Source organism: Papio anubis, chromosome 4 (genome assembly GCF_008728515.1).
Source record: "Papio anubis isolate 15944 chromosome 4, Panubis1.0, whole genome shotgun sequence".
NCBI classification, from domain to species: Eukaryota; Metazoa; Chordata; class Mammalia; order Primates; family Cercopithecidae; genus Papio; species Papio anubis.
The window spans coordinates 128,181,482-128,194,314 of record NC_044979.1 but is presented as its reverse complement, the minus strand read 5'-3'; the positions used below and the strand labels follow the sequence as shown (position 1 = coordinate 128,194,314).

The 12,833-nt window shown below is 45.6% G+C and overlaps 1 long non-coding RNA gene across 2 annotated transcripts in view; it reads right to left on the bottom strand.

Annotated features, from left to right (window-relative positions):
* LOC101009158 overlaps nucleotides 1–12,833 on the bottom strand; it is a 66,128-nt gene that overhangs the window by 38,525 nt on the left and 14,770 nt on the right. For both annotated transcript variants that reach the window (XR_004183043.1, XR_004183044.1), the window contains exons 4-5: nucleotides 10,342–10,426; nucleotides 953–1,107 (exon numbers count right to left, since the gene is read on the bottom strand). This is a non-coding gene — a long non-coding RNA (uncharacterized LOC101009158). The remainder of the gene's footprint in view (nucleotides 1–952; nucleotides 1,108–10,341; nucleotides 10,427–12,833) is intronic.

The window sequence follows — 12,833 nt, the reverse complement described above, 5'->3', positions numbered from 1 at the left end:
CCCGAGGTCAGGAGTTCGAGATCAGCCTGACCAACTTGGTGAAACCTGTCTCTACTAAAAACAGAAAAATTACCCGTCTCTACTAAAACACAAAAATTAACCAGGCATGGTGGTGCATGCCTGTAATCCCAGCTACTTGGGAGGCTAAGGCAAGATAATCGCTTGAACCCAGGAGGCAAAGTTTGCAGTGAGTTGAGATCACGCCATTGCACACCAGCCTGGGCAACAAGAATGAAACTCTGTCTCAAAAAAACAAAAAAGAAAAGAAAAGAAACTCAATCATCAATATTTAGTTGCTCACAAGATTGACCCAGGAATAACAGAGCAGATAAAACCCAGCAAATTAAACTTCATTCAAGTACTTAGGCATACTGTGAACCACTGCAGTGCCTCTGAACACCATGAAGGCAGTGGTCACTAATCTTGCACTGATGAAGACAGCTGAGTACAGGATGGGGGACTGCAGGGGCAATGGACAGTGCCAGCACTGCAGCTCAGAGCCAGGCTTTTCCATCAAGGACTTACAGCCACGCCTGTCACCTCTAGCTAGAAAAACATTTTAGTAGAAATGTCAGTTTATTGTTTTAATTCCAGAAATGACTACAGTGGCAAATAGAACCTACTTTTTTATTGTTGTTGTTGAGGCAGAGTCTCACTCCAGACTTAAGAGTCTGGAGTACAGTGCTGTGATCTCAGCTCACCGCAGCCTCTGCCTCCCAGCTTCAAGCGATTCTCCTGCTTCAGCCTCCCAAGTAGCTGCGATTACAGGCACTAGCCACCATGCCTGGCTTATTTTTTGCATTTTTAGTAGAGATGTTGGCCAGGCTGGTCTCAAACTCCTGACCTCAGGTGATTCGCCTGGCTTGGCCTCCCAAAGTGCTGGGATTACAGGCGTGAGCCACCATACCCGGCCTAGAACTTACTTTTTTAACAACAAACTTGATTTTATTACCTCCATGGACGATCCTTTCAAGTCATGGAATTCCAAACCAAGAGGGCTTTGAAAGGAAATCCTGTCTGGCAAGGCTTCTACATACAGGAACTCGGGGTTTGATTCAAACACAGGATATGGTACTTTTACTGCCTCAGTGAGTCCAAGAGCTTCAACTGAAAGTGCAAGAGAAAATAATTTGTAGAAGATAAAATTTGACACAGACATTCTTTTATTTGTATCTGCATTCTCAAATACATTATGAACAAGTTCCCTACAATCGAGCAATATTCACTTCATATTGAAGGCATTTTGCTTAGGATATTGGGCAAATCTGAAGAACAAGCCTAAAAGTACTTTTAGGAGGAACATTTTAACACTTTCTTTTTTTTTCTTTTTTTTTTCTTTGAGATGGAATCTTGCTGTCTTGCCCAGGCTAGAGTGCAGTGGTGCAATCTCAGCTCACTGCAATCTCCATCTCCCCGGTTCAAGCGATTCTCCTGCCTCAGCCTCCCAAGTAGCTGGGACTACAGTCACAGGTCACCACACCCAGTATTTTTAGTAGAGATGGGGTTTCACCATGTTAGCCAGGATGGTCTCGATCTCCTGACCTCAAGTGATCCTCCCACCTCAGCCTCCCAAAGTGCTGGGATTACAGGCATGAGCCATCATTCCCAGCCCATTTTAATACTTTCAATCAAAACGAGAATTATGTTATTAGTCAAAGTGACCTCTGTGTTCTAAGCAGAAATGACCGAAGTCCATACCATACAGCTGTGGCCCCTGGCAGCCTTTGCATTCTCAAGAGGCAGGGTAGCTGTTCAAAGACAGGTGGTGTCTATGATGCAACTAAGTAGTACTCACTAAGTTCAAGTGATCAGACGCAGAACAGTCAGTATTCCTGATAAGGGACAGGAAACGTCAGCACCAGGTATTGAGACAATGGACAGGAATGCCCCGGGAATGCTGTGCGTGCTCCCCACTCCTTACTTCCTTCTCCATGACAGACACACCCAATCAACTGAAACACACTTTCTTGCTGAGTCTGTTCAGAATCGTTCAAGACAGCACTCCAGGAAACCGCTGTCAACAAATCTAAGAATTTTTCACACGTGTGTTAGCCAGATTAGAAGTACAGACAGTGGAATGACACTTATCCCAGCGCCTCCCTTCCTCTCCCATTCTGACACATGAGAAAGCTGAATCCAAGAGAAATGAAGTTGTCTGCTTGATTTCAATAGCAAGTGTAGTAGTAGAAATAAACCAAAGTCCAGTTGCTGGGACCTTCCTTTTTTAGGTCCTAAACTTGTATAATTCATTCAGACACAACCCTTCATTGATATGTTAAGTTAAAGACCGACAGTAGGGGAAGGACTATGGGTCCCTTCATGTTCATATGAAAGGGCGAGACTCTTATCTCCAAAAAATAAAAAATACAAAAATATTTCAATTAAAAAAAAAGTGTGACGGTTTTTGGCAATGTTTAAATAGAAAATAAGAGTATCCCTTTCAAATAAGTTGACACTTTCTGAACGTGTAATAACCAGGGTCACAGAATCACAGAGGCCAGTGAGAAGATTAAAAAGCACCCCTGTGAGCCCCAGGGACACAAACACCGCCAGGAACATTTCCTGTTCCTGTCCCTCCAACTCATCCACAGCAACATAACGTCGGCAAGTGGCACGATCTGCCTCCCCTACCTCCAGGCAGCCACAGGGAAAGTAGAGAGCAAGGGGACCATTCCCTGTGTCACTGATTAGTGAGGCTCAATGGGAAACACAAAGCATGAGGGGCACCCAAAGGTAGGTGACAAGTTCAGTGTCTTCCCTTTGTCTTCCTGCTTCATGTATTATCTGCATCTTCCGCTCTTTTCATGATAAGGAAGGAAGCAGCAATAGCGTGTCTACTGTGGAAATGTGGGACTACTCATCGGGCATCATGGAACTTAATGTAGAAGTTTATACAGCCCTGGGAAGCTTTCAGAACCTGGTCTCCTAAGGCTCCTGGTTTTCTAAGGCTCTTGACCAGGCAGTAGACGGTGAACCCCCAGGAATTCACACAGGTTTTCTAGGGTCTTCACACTGCTAAGCGCAGTAATGGCAACTCCTTCATTTCCTTTTTAAACAATTGCTTTCCCAATTATCCCTTTAAAATTGGGCAGTTCAGGCTGGGCACGGTGGCTCACACCTAAAATCCCAGCACCTTGGGAGGCTGAGGAGGGCAGATCACTTGAGGTCAGGAGTTTGAGACCAGCCTGGACGACAATGTAAAACCTACTAAAAAATACAAAAATTAGCTGGGTGGGGTGGTGGATACCTGTAATCCCAGCTGCTCGGGAGGTTGAGGCATGAGAATCTCTTGAACCCAGGAGGCAGAGGTTGCAGTGAGCAGAGATTGTACCACTGTACTCCAGCCTGGGCGATAGAGCAAAACTCCATCTAAAAAAAAAAAAAAAAAAAGGGCAGTTTAGAGCCTCTGATGTAGCAAGTGTGCACAATTATTTGTGGTAATGAGCTACTGAACATCATTAACGAGGCTATGGTGGTTTTTTAAAATTGTGATTGGCCAGGTGAGGTGGCCCACGCCTGTAATCCCAGCACTTTGGGAGACTGAGGCAGATGGATCACCTGAGGTCGAGAGTTCGAGACCAGTCTGACCAACACAGAGAAACCCTGTCTCTAGTAAAAATACAAAATTAGCTGGGTGTGGTGGCGCATGCCTCTAATCCCAGCTACTTAGGAGGCTAAGGCAGGAGAATCACTTGAACCCAGAAGGCAGAGGTTGTGGTGAGCCAAGATCGCACCACTGCACTCCAGCCTAAGCAACAAGAGTGAAACTCCATCTCAAAAAAAAAAAAAAGAAAAGAAAAGAAAAATCAATACCCAGCAGATTGTCAAGCATGCATAATGTGATCAGGTGCCAAGGAATGTCCATAAGGATAGAACTGCAGTCAAGTCTCCTGAATTTCCTTCCTTGGGCCCCTTCCCTGGGCCCACCCCCTACCCATATAACCACATCCTCACTCTTCTTCCCTAAACACAAATTGAGGGACACTCAAAGCAAGCATAGTACTCACTTCTTAACTGATCCATCCCCTCCTCCAACTCCAACACATGGGAGTACTTACGTTAGCCTTGTAAATAAGAAACACTTAACATCCTAGTTATTTTTCTAGTCTGCCTTTTTTTAACCACTCACCTGGCAGAAACTTATTCTCCTGGTCAGTAGCTATTTGTAAAACTGGTCTGCCTCCCTATTTTCGCACCAAAGATACTAATTCTTTAGTAGAAAGGGGAGTATTCTAAATCAGACAATTAGCAAATCACCTAGAATTCCCATCCTTTCCACAGAGGCACACAAACAAGAGAATTAACCCTATTTGTCTATAATAAACAGGATGTTCTACCCACCACTGAGCCCCAGAGCTTGTTACTAGATGACTAATCCCCAGCAGTAATGGCTACAATGGCCCAGTTCCCTATTTTATTACTGTGTGCAGAAATTTGAAAGGCACCCCTCTCCCACCCCCATCTTCCTTTACATACTTTTGCATATCAATCCATTAAGAATCTGAGTGTAATTTATCTTATTCGCTCTTATCCTGTTAAATTGCTCTACAGCTGCCATGGAAGTAATTGCAGTGATCAGCGATTCAAACTTCTTGAGCAAAGGGCCTTAAATAGGTTTCATTATTAAACCTTCCAAAGGTTTTATTATTGAAATAAACCCGAGATAGAGCAGTATGCCTCCATAGGGCAGTCATACTAATGATTCTGTGCCACCGCGCCCGGCCTTTTTTTTTTTTTTTTTGTTGAGACAGAGTCTTGCTTTGTCGCCCAGATTGGAGTGCAGTGGCCGGATCTCAGCTCACTGCAAGCTCCGCCTCCCGGGTTCACGCCATTCTCCTCCCTCAGCCTCCCGAGTAGCTGGGACTACAGACGCCCGCCACCTCGCCCGGCTAGGTTTTTGTATTTTTTTTTAGTAGAGACGGGGTTTCACCGTGTTAGCCAGGATGGTCTCGATCTCCTGACCTTGTGATCCGCCCGTCTCGGCCTCCCAAAGTGCTGGGATTACAGGCTTGAGCCACCGCGCCCGGCCTATGATTCTTAAGTTACGAGGGATGTCAGACTCATCATCAATGTTGTGCTTGTGAGTACAAGTAACTGGGAATTTATCAACCAATAAAACCAACTGGCATTCTAAGAATGAAGAATAATTATCTCATTTTAAGTAGCATATGCAGTGCTGTGCAACCCTTTAAAAAGCTGCCTTTGGCCAGGTGTGGTGGCTCACACCTGTAATCCCAGCACTTTGGGAGCCCAAGGCAGGCGGATCACCTGAGGTCAGGAGATGGAGACCATTCTGATTAACATGGCGAAACTCTGCTTCTACTAAAAATACAAAAAAATTAGCCAGGTGTGATGGCACATGACTGTAATCCCAGCTACTCGGGAGGCCGAGGCAGGAGAATCACTTGAACCCAGGATGCGGAGGTTGCGGTGAGACGAGATCGCACCATTGCACTCCAGCCTGGGCAACAAAAGCGGAACTCTGTCTAAAAACAAAAACAAAAACAAAAACAAAAAAAGCTGCCTTTGGCCAGGTACAGTGGCTCAGGCCTGTAATCCCAGCATTTTGGGAGGCCGAGGTAGGTGGATCATATTTACCTTCTAAATATCTCTCAAAACCTCACTTCCCCTTCATATTCACTGGCACCTCCTATTCAGCATCTCATCACTCATTCAACAATATTTAATGAGTACGAAGCATAGCTAGGTGTTTTTAAATAGAATAAAAACAGTGTGATCTTTGCTTTCTGGTGGCTCAACATCTAGTTATTTCTTTTTTCTTTTTTTTTCCCAAGACAGAGTCTTGTTCTGTCGCCCAGGCTGGAGTACAGTGGCACGATCTCAGCTCACTGTAACTTCCACCTCCTGGATTCAAGCAATTATCCTGCCTCAGTCTCCCAAGGAGCTGGGAATACAGGTGTGCACCACCACGCCCAGCTATTTTTTCTATTTTTAGTAAAGACGAGATTTCATCATGTTGGCCAGGCTGGTCTCCAACTCCTGACCTCGTGATCCACCCACCTCAGCCTCCCGAAAGGCTAGGATTACAGGCATGAGCCACCGCGCCCAGCCAACAGCAAGTTATTTCTTATCTGAACTATTAGGTATACTCTTGTCTCTTACCATTCATTCTCAAGAGTAGTACCCAGTGTGGGAATGGTAAGAGACAAGAGTATACCTGCGTACACCATGCCAATAGTACCCAGAGTTTCTCCTCTTCAAAACATAGATCATTTTGTTCAGGGGTCAGTAAACTTTTTCTATAAAAACCAGACAGTAAATATTTTAGGTTACTGGGTCATATGTCCTCTGTTGAAACTACTCAACTCTGCTCTTGTAACATTAAAAACAGCCATGGACAGTATGTAAACCCATGGGTGACACTGTGTTCCAATATGGTTTATTCACAAAAGAAGGCACCGGGCCAGATTTGACCCATGGGCCGTAGAGTTTGCCGACCCCTGATTTAATCACAGTGCTTCTTACTCCATTGGAATTATCCAGATTCCTTTCCATAGCATAGAAGGTGTTCCATCCTCATCTGAATATTACTTCCTCCTTCAGGCTCCACTATGCTCCAGCCACCCTGACCATCTTTGTGGTGCTTAAACACCATGCCAAGTCCGTTCACATCTCAGGTCCCTGCACTCGATGTCCTACCCATCAGGACCACTCTTGCCCAGATCTTCTTTGAGCTGCCTCAGCTCAAATGTCACCTCCTCAGAGAGGTCTTCACTGCCCACCCCAATAGGTCAGTGCCCATCCCAATGCCCAAATATTCTAACTCCCACAGCTCCATTTATTTTCTTCAAATTACTTATCACCATCTGAAAACATATCATTTGTTGCATGTATATAGTCTTCTTTCCCACCACCACACCACCACTAGAATGGAAGCTCCCTGAGAACAGAGACTGTCTTACTCATTCTCCCCTAAGTTCCCAGCACCTAGATCTGTGCCTGGCACCTGGCAGGGGCTCAGAAAATATCTGTTATCGGCCGGGCACAGTGGCTCATGCCTATAATCCCAGCACTTTGGGAAGCTGAGGTGGGTAGATCACCTGAGGTCAGGAGTTCAAGACAAGCCTGGCCAACATGATGAAACCCCATCTCTACTTAAAAAATACAAAAATTAGCCAGGTGTGGTGGTACACACCTGTAATTCCAGCAACTCGGGAGGCTGAGGAAGGAGAATCGCTTGAATCCAGGAGGCAGAGGTTGTGGTGAGCCGAGATCACACCATTGCACTCCAGCCTGGGCAACAAGTGTAAAACTCCATCTCAAAAAAAAAAAAAAAAAAAAAGAAAGAAAAGAAAAAGAAAAGAATATGAACAGTTGGCAAGATCAAAACTTCTGGCCCAAAGGGCCTGCAGCTGGTCTGACCAGTCATCAAACAATCTGAGTTTAAATGGAGACACATTAGACTGCCACATGCAATAAAGGAACTGAAGCAGCAAATGGTCTTGATTTGGGTTTCCTTTCTACCCTACATGGCTCCAGCAAATGGAGGAGTGAGTGTGCCTGCGGTGTTCCTGACACATCTAGGGTAGTTCATATTCACAGTGGTCAACCTTTGGGATTCCCCACACATCACAGGGTCATCGTCCATCTAGGCTAACCTAGAATGTCCAGATAAAAGCTCCTGTTTAGAGACTGGAGAGAAAATTGTCAAACCTGAAAGCCCATGAACTGTCTCAGGCAGGGGAGAACACATTACAGAGTCTGACGTCAGAAGCCTAATTTCAGACTGACCTGTACAGCTTTATGATTGTGAGTAATTAACTTACTTTCTCTAGGCTCTGTTATTCTCACATCAATAATGAGAAAAGCAGACCAAATAGTTTCCCAGATCTCTTCCAATTTTAACACCTTCTGACTTTATGATTAAAGAGTGATACTAATAAGGCTAAAACTGTGTCTTAACCCCAATAGGAGCCTGCTGGGATTATGCTAAGCAAAACTATTCCACACAGACAGAGCCATTCTGACCACATCCCTCCCTACACCAGCTAACATACAGATAGGCACCACTGGTATGAGAAGTCCCTCCTAGAGAGGACATTGACTGATTCAGTAATAGGTTGATTTAGTCATTCAACCAACAAATATTTACTGAGCACTTTCTAGGTATTTAGGGATACCACAGAACAAAACAGACAAAATCCCTTCCTTTATGGAGCTTACGTTTTAGTGAAGAAGAGTAGGGGAGTCAGACATCAAATAGGAAATGAGTTGAGGATATATTTCACGCAGAGCACCCTGGAGCCGCTTTGTTAAGGTGATTTTTGAGCCTCAATCCAAAGCAGTGAGACAATGAGCCATGCAGACACCAGAGGAAGAATGTTCCAGGCAGAGGGAACAGCAAGGCCCAGAGATAGGACAGGGTCAAGCATGCCTGGCATGTTAAAGGAAACACCATAAGCTCAGTGTTTATACAGAGAAGTAAGAGCAGGAGAGTAGCAGGAAGCACAGAGACAGGTAGTAGGGGGGCAGATCATGTAGAAAACAGAAAGCCACACAGAGTTTGAACAGAGGGGTAAACAAGATCTGAATTCCACTGTAAAAGGACTGTTCTAGCTGTTGTATTGAGAGTACAGGTGTGGCTCACACCTGTAATCCCAATGCTTTGGGAGGCCAAAGTAGGCAGATCACTCGAGGCCAGGAGTTCAAGACCAGCCTGGCCAACACGGCGAAACCCTGTCTCTACTAAAAATACAAAAAAATTAGCCAGGCATAGCGGTTCGCGCCTGTAATCCCAGCTACCATGGAGGCTGAGGTAGGAGAATAGCTTGAACCTGGGAGATGGAGGTTACAGTAAGCAGAGATCACAGCATTGCATTCCAGCCTTGGTGAGAGAGTAAGACTCAGTCTCAAAAAACAAACAAACAAACAAACAAACAAACAGAATAGACTGAAGGAGGCAAGCATGGAAACAAGGAAACCAGTTAGGAGATTACTGAGATAATCCAGGTGAGAGATGATGGCAGATGGCCCAGGGTGGCAGCAGTGAGGAATGATGAGGGACAGACTCTGGGATATATTCTGAAGTTGAATCAACAGGACACTGGAGGACAGGATGATCTTGGAAAATCTTGGGGACTACTGCAGAATCGAATGAAGCTAAATGGCATTAAATTTCAACATCCACTGTGAAATCCTGGGATCAGGGATTTGTTCATCTCTGACACCTAGTGTCACACCCAGTACTTGGCACATAATGAAGATATAAAAAGTCTTCAATTCTTGAATAAATGTGGAATGAATATATTACAAAGCCAAAAAACCTGCAGTTTGATAGGTCATTAGGAGACCAAAAACATCTGGTACTAGATATATTTTACTAACAGAGTCTCCCTCTGTTGCCCCGGCTGGCAATGGTGTGATGTCAGCTCACTGCAACCTCTGCCTCCCAGGCTCAAGCAATTCTCATGCCTCAGCCTCCCCAGTAGCTGGGACTACAGGAACCCACCACCATGCCCGGCTTTTTTTTTTTTTTTTTTTGTATAGTAGAGATGGGTTTTCACCATGTTGCCAAGGGTGGTCTCAAACTCCTGAGCTCAGGCAATCCACCCATACCCATCTTGGCCTCCCAAAGTGCTAGGATTACAGGTACGAACCACCGTACTCAGCCTAAATCTATTTCTTTTTATAAAAAATTCCCTTTAATATGGCCGGACACGGTGGCTCATGCCTGTAATCCTAGCACTTTGGGAAGCCCAGGAGGGCAGATCATGAGGTCAGGAGATCGAGACCATCCCGGCTAACACGGTGAAACTCCGTCTCTACTTAAAATAAAAAAATAAATAAAAATAAAAAATTTCCCTTTATAACTCATTTCATAGTAGTAACAAAGCAACTTCACATTATACAGGTAAGAATCTGAACAACTTGGCCATTTCCCTGAGAGGCCAGATGTAGTCACCAAACCTCAGAAACTCCCATGTAAAATACAGGGATAAGTGTTACACAAGTAAATAGTAAATCACGGGCCAGGCACAGTGGCTCATGCCTGTAATCCCAGCACTTTGGGAGGCTGAGGCGGGTGGATCACGAGGTCAGGAGATCAAGACCAGCCTGGCCAACATGGTGAAACCCCGTCTCTATTAAAAATAAAAAAATCAGCTAGGTGTGGTGGCAGGTGCCTATAATCCTCCAGCTACTCTGGAGGCTGAGGCAGAGAAATGCTTGAACCTGGGAGGTGGAGGTTGCAGTAAGCCGAGACTGTGCCACTGCACTCCAGCCAGGGCAACAGAGGGAGACTCCATCTCAAAATTAAAATAAAACAAAACAAAACAAAATAAAATAAAATATAAAAATAAAGACATAAAAGATGTCACTTACATGAACAGGTGTTCAGGGCTCGTGTGGAGGAGCTGTGGATGAGGACGAAAGTTGACTTGGAAACAATGGAGTCCAACTGGAGTTACTGGATGAGGAAAGGAGAGAAAGAGAGAGAAAAGGAAAAGGGTAAGGGGAGTGGAAGATTCGCCTTAGTGTGAAGGTCATCTATGATTGCTGACAAAGGCAGTGGAAAATGTTGGAGGAGGTCTGAAAATATTGCTAAAGGTTGGTGGTTTCAGAAAATCTTGTAACATTTCCTTTACTTTAAAACTTAGCATCTCAAGGGTTTTTAGTATGAGTTTTTTTTTTTCCGCCCCCCCGCCCCCCAATGGATTTCAGAGTAGTTGAACCATTCAGCCACAGAAAATAACTCTGGTATGAACCACATTTGAATATTACCAATAAAGACATGGGACTCTCCTCCTCTGAGGTCGAGCGCGTCTATTCACTTGCTGCTCAGCCTCCTCTTCTGCCCATCCTCACCTCCTTTTCTGGCATTTGCTCCTCCCCAGGAGGAGATTCACACCCTCCTCACAGAGCCAGCTGCCACCTCCCACTCTTCGAGGCTCCATCACGTGCCTGGCTCCACCACCTTCTCATGTGTGACATCTACCTTTCCCCAAGCTGAGAACACAGTGCACCCATGGTGTGTTTAAGGAGACAGTTCTGATGGCCACAAAATTATTTTGTTATGTGGTCTGTGATTTGAATTGCCCTGTCCAAAGACTAATGCATGCTTCATGGTCAGGCCAAGTAAGGTTATGTTGGAATGAGAAACTACCGAGCACCTTTAATTCCTTCCAAGATCTTTTATGAGTGGGACAAAGTCAAGAGCTGTTAGTGATGGCGAGAGTGGAGATTCTCCTTCTGGTGACAGCTGCTGCACTCTGGTGATGATGGCAGATCCAGCACTGCTCCAGCACCCAATCCTTGCAGTGTCTTCTACGGCGCTTGCACATTCTTTATATAATACAGGCTTTGCTGTCTCAGTTTCTGCAATCACTGTCACAACTGCCCCTAACAAAAGCAGTGACTGCATTCTTCACAACCTTGAATTTGAGCTTTGTCTTGAGAAATGAAGGTTTCTACAGGTTTCATCATGTTCACACTAATCCAAACTGAAGATTTAGCTCCAGGAATATTTATCTTTCTCTATTACTTCCCTTAGCAAAAAATGTGTTAACTTCCAATCTTCAATTCTTCACCAATGCTTTGATGCTTTGGCTAAATCAAAAGCATGCTGAGGGCAGGGCACAGTGGTTCACACCTGTAATCTCAGCACTTTGGGAGGCTGAGGCAGGCTGATCACAAGGTCAGGAGTTCAAGACCAGCCTGGCCAACATGGTGAAACCCCATCTCTTCTAAAAATACAAAAATTAGACAGCACAGTGGCATGCACCTGTAATCCCAGGTACTCCGGAGGCTGAGGAAGGAGAACTGCTTGAGCCTGGCTGCAGTGAGCCAAGATTGCACCACTGCACTCCAGCCTGGGTGACAGAGTGAGACTCTGTATCAAAAAAAGGAAGAAAGAAAAAAAGCTTCAGGGCGGTTCCAAGATGGCCGAATAGGAACAGCTCCAGTATACAGCTTCCAGTGTGAGTGACACAGAAGACGTGTGATTTCTGCATTTCCAAATGAGGTACCAGGTTCATCTCACTGGGGCTTGTTGGACAGTGGGTGCAGGACAGTGGGTGCAGCCCACCGAGCATGAGCCAAAACAGGGTAAGGCATCACCTCAACTGGAAAGTACAAGGGGTCAGGGAATCCCCTTTCCTAGCCAAGGGAAGCTGTGACAGATGGCACCTGGAAAATCAGGTCACTCCCACCCTAATACTGTGCTTTTCCAATGGTCTCAGCAAACGGCACACCAGGAGATTATATCCCGCGCCTGGCTCGGAGAGTCCCACACCACAGAGCCTCGCTCATTGCTGGCACAGCAGTCCGAGATCAAACTGCAAGGTGGCAGCAAGGCTGGGGGAGGGGCACCCGCCGTTGCTGAGGCTTGAGTAGGTAAACAAAGTGGCCAGGAAGCTCAAATGGGGTGGAGCCCACTGTGGCTCAAGGAGGCCTGCCTGCCTCTGTAGACTCCACCTCTGGGGGCAAGGCATAGCCGAACAAAAGGCAGCAGAAACCTTTGCAGAGTTAAATGTCCCTGTCTGACACCTTTGAAGAGCATAGTGGTTCTCCCAGCATGAAGTTTGAGATCTCAGAATGGACAGACTGCCTCCTCAAGTGGGTCCCTGATCCCCGAGTTGCCTAACTGGGAGGCACCCCCCAGCAGGGGCAGACTGACACCTCACACAGCAGGCTACCTCTCTGAGACGAAGCTTCCAGAAGAACGATCAGGCAGCAACATTTGCTGTTCAGCAATATTCGCTGTTCTGCAGCCTCCGCTGCTGATACCCAGGCAAACAGGGTCTGGAATGGACCTCCAGCAAACTCCAACAGACCTGCAGCTGAGGGTCCTGACTGTTACAAGGAAAACTAACAAA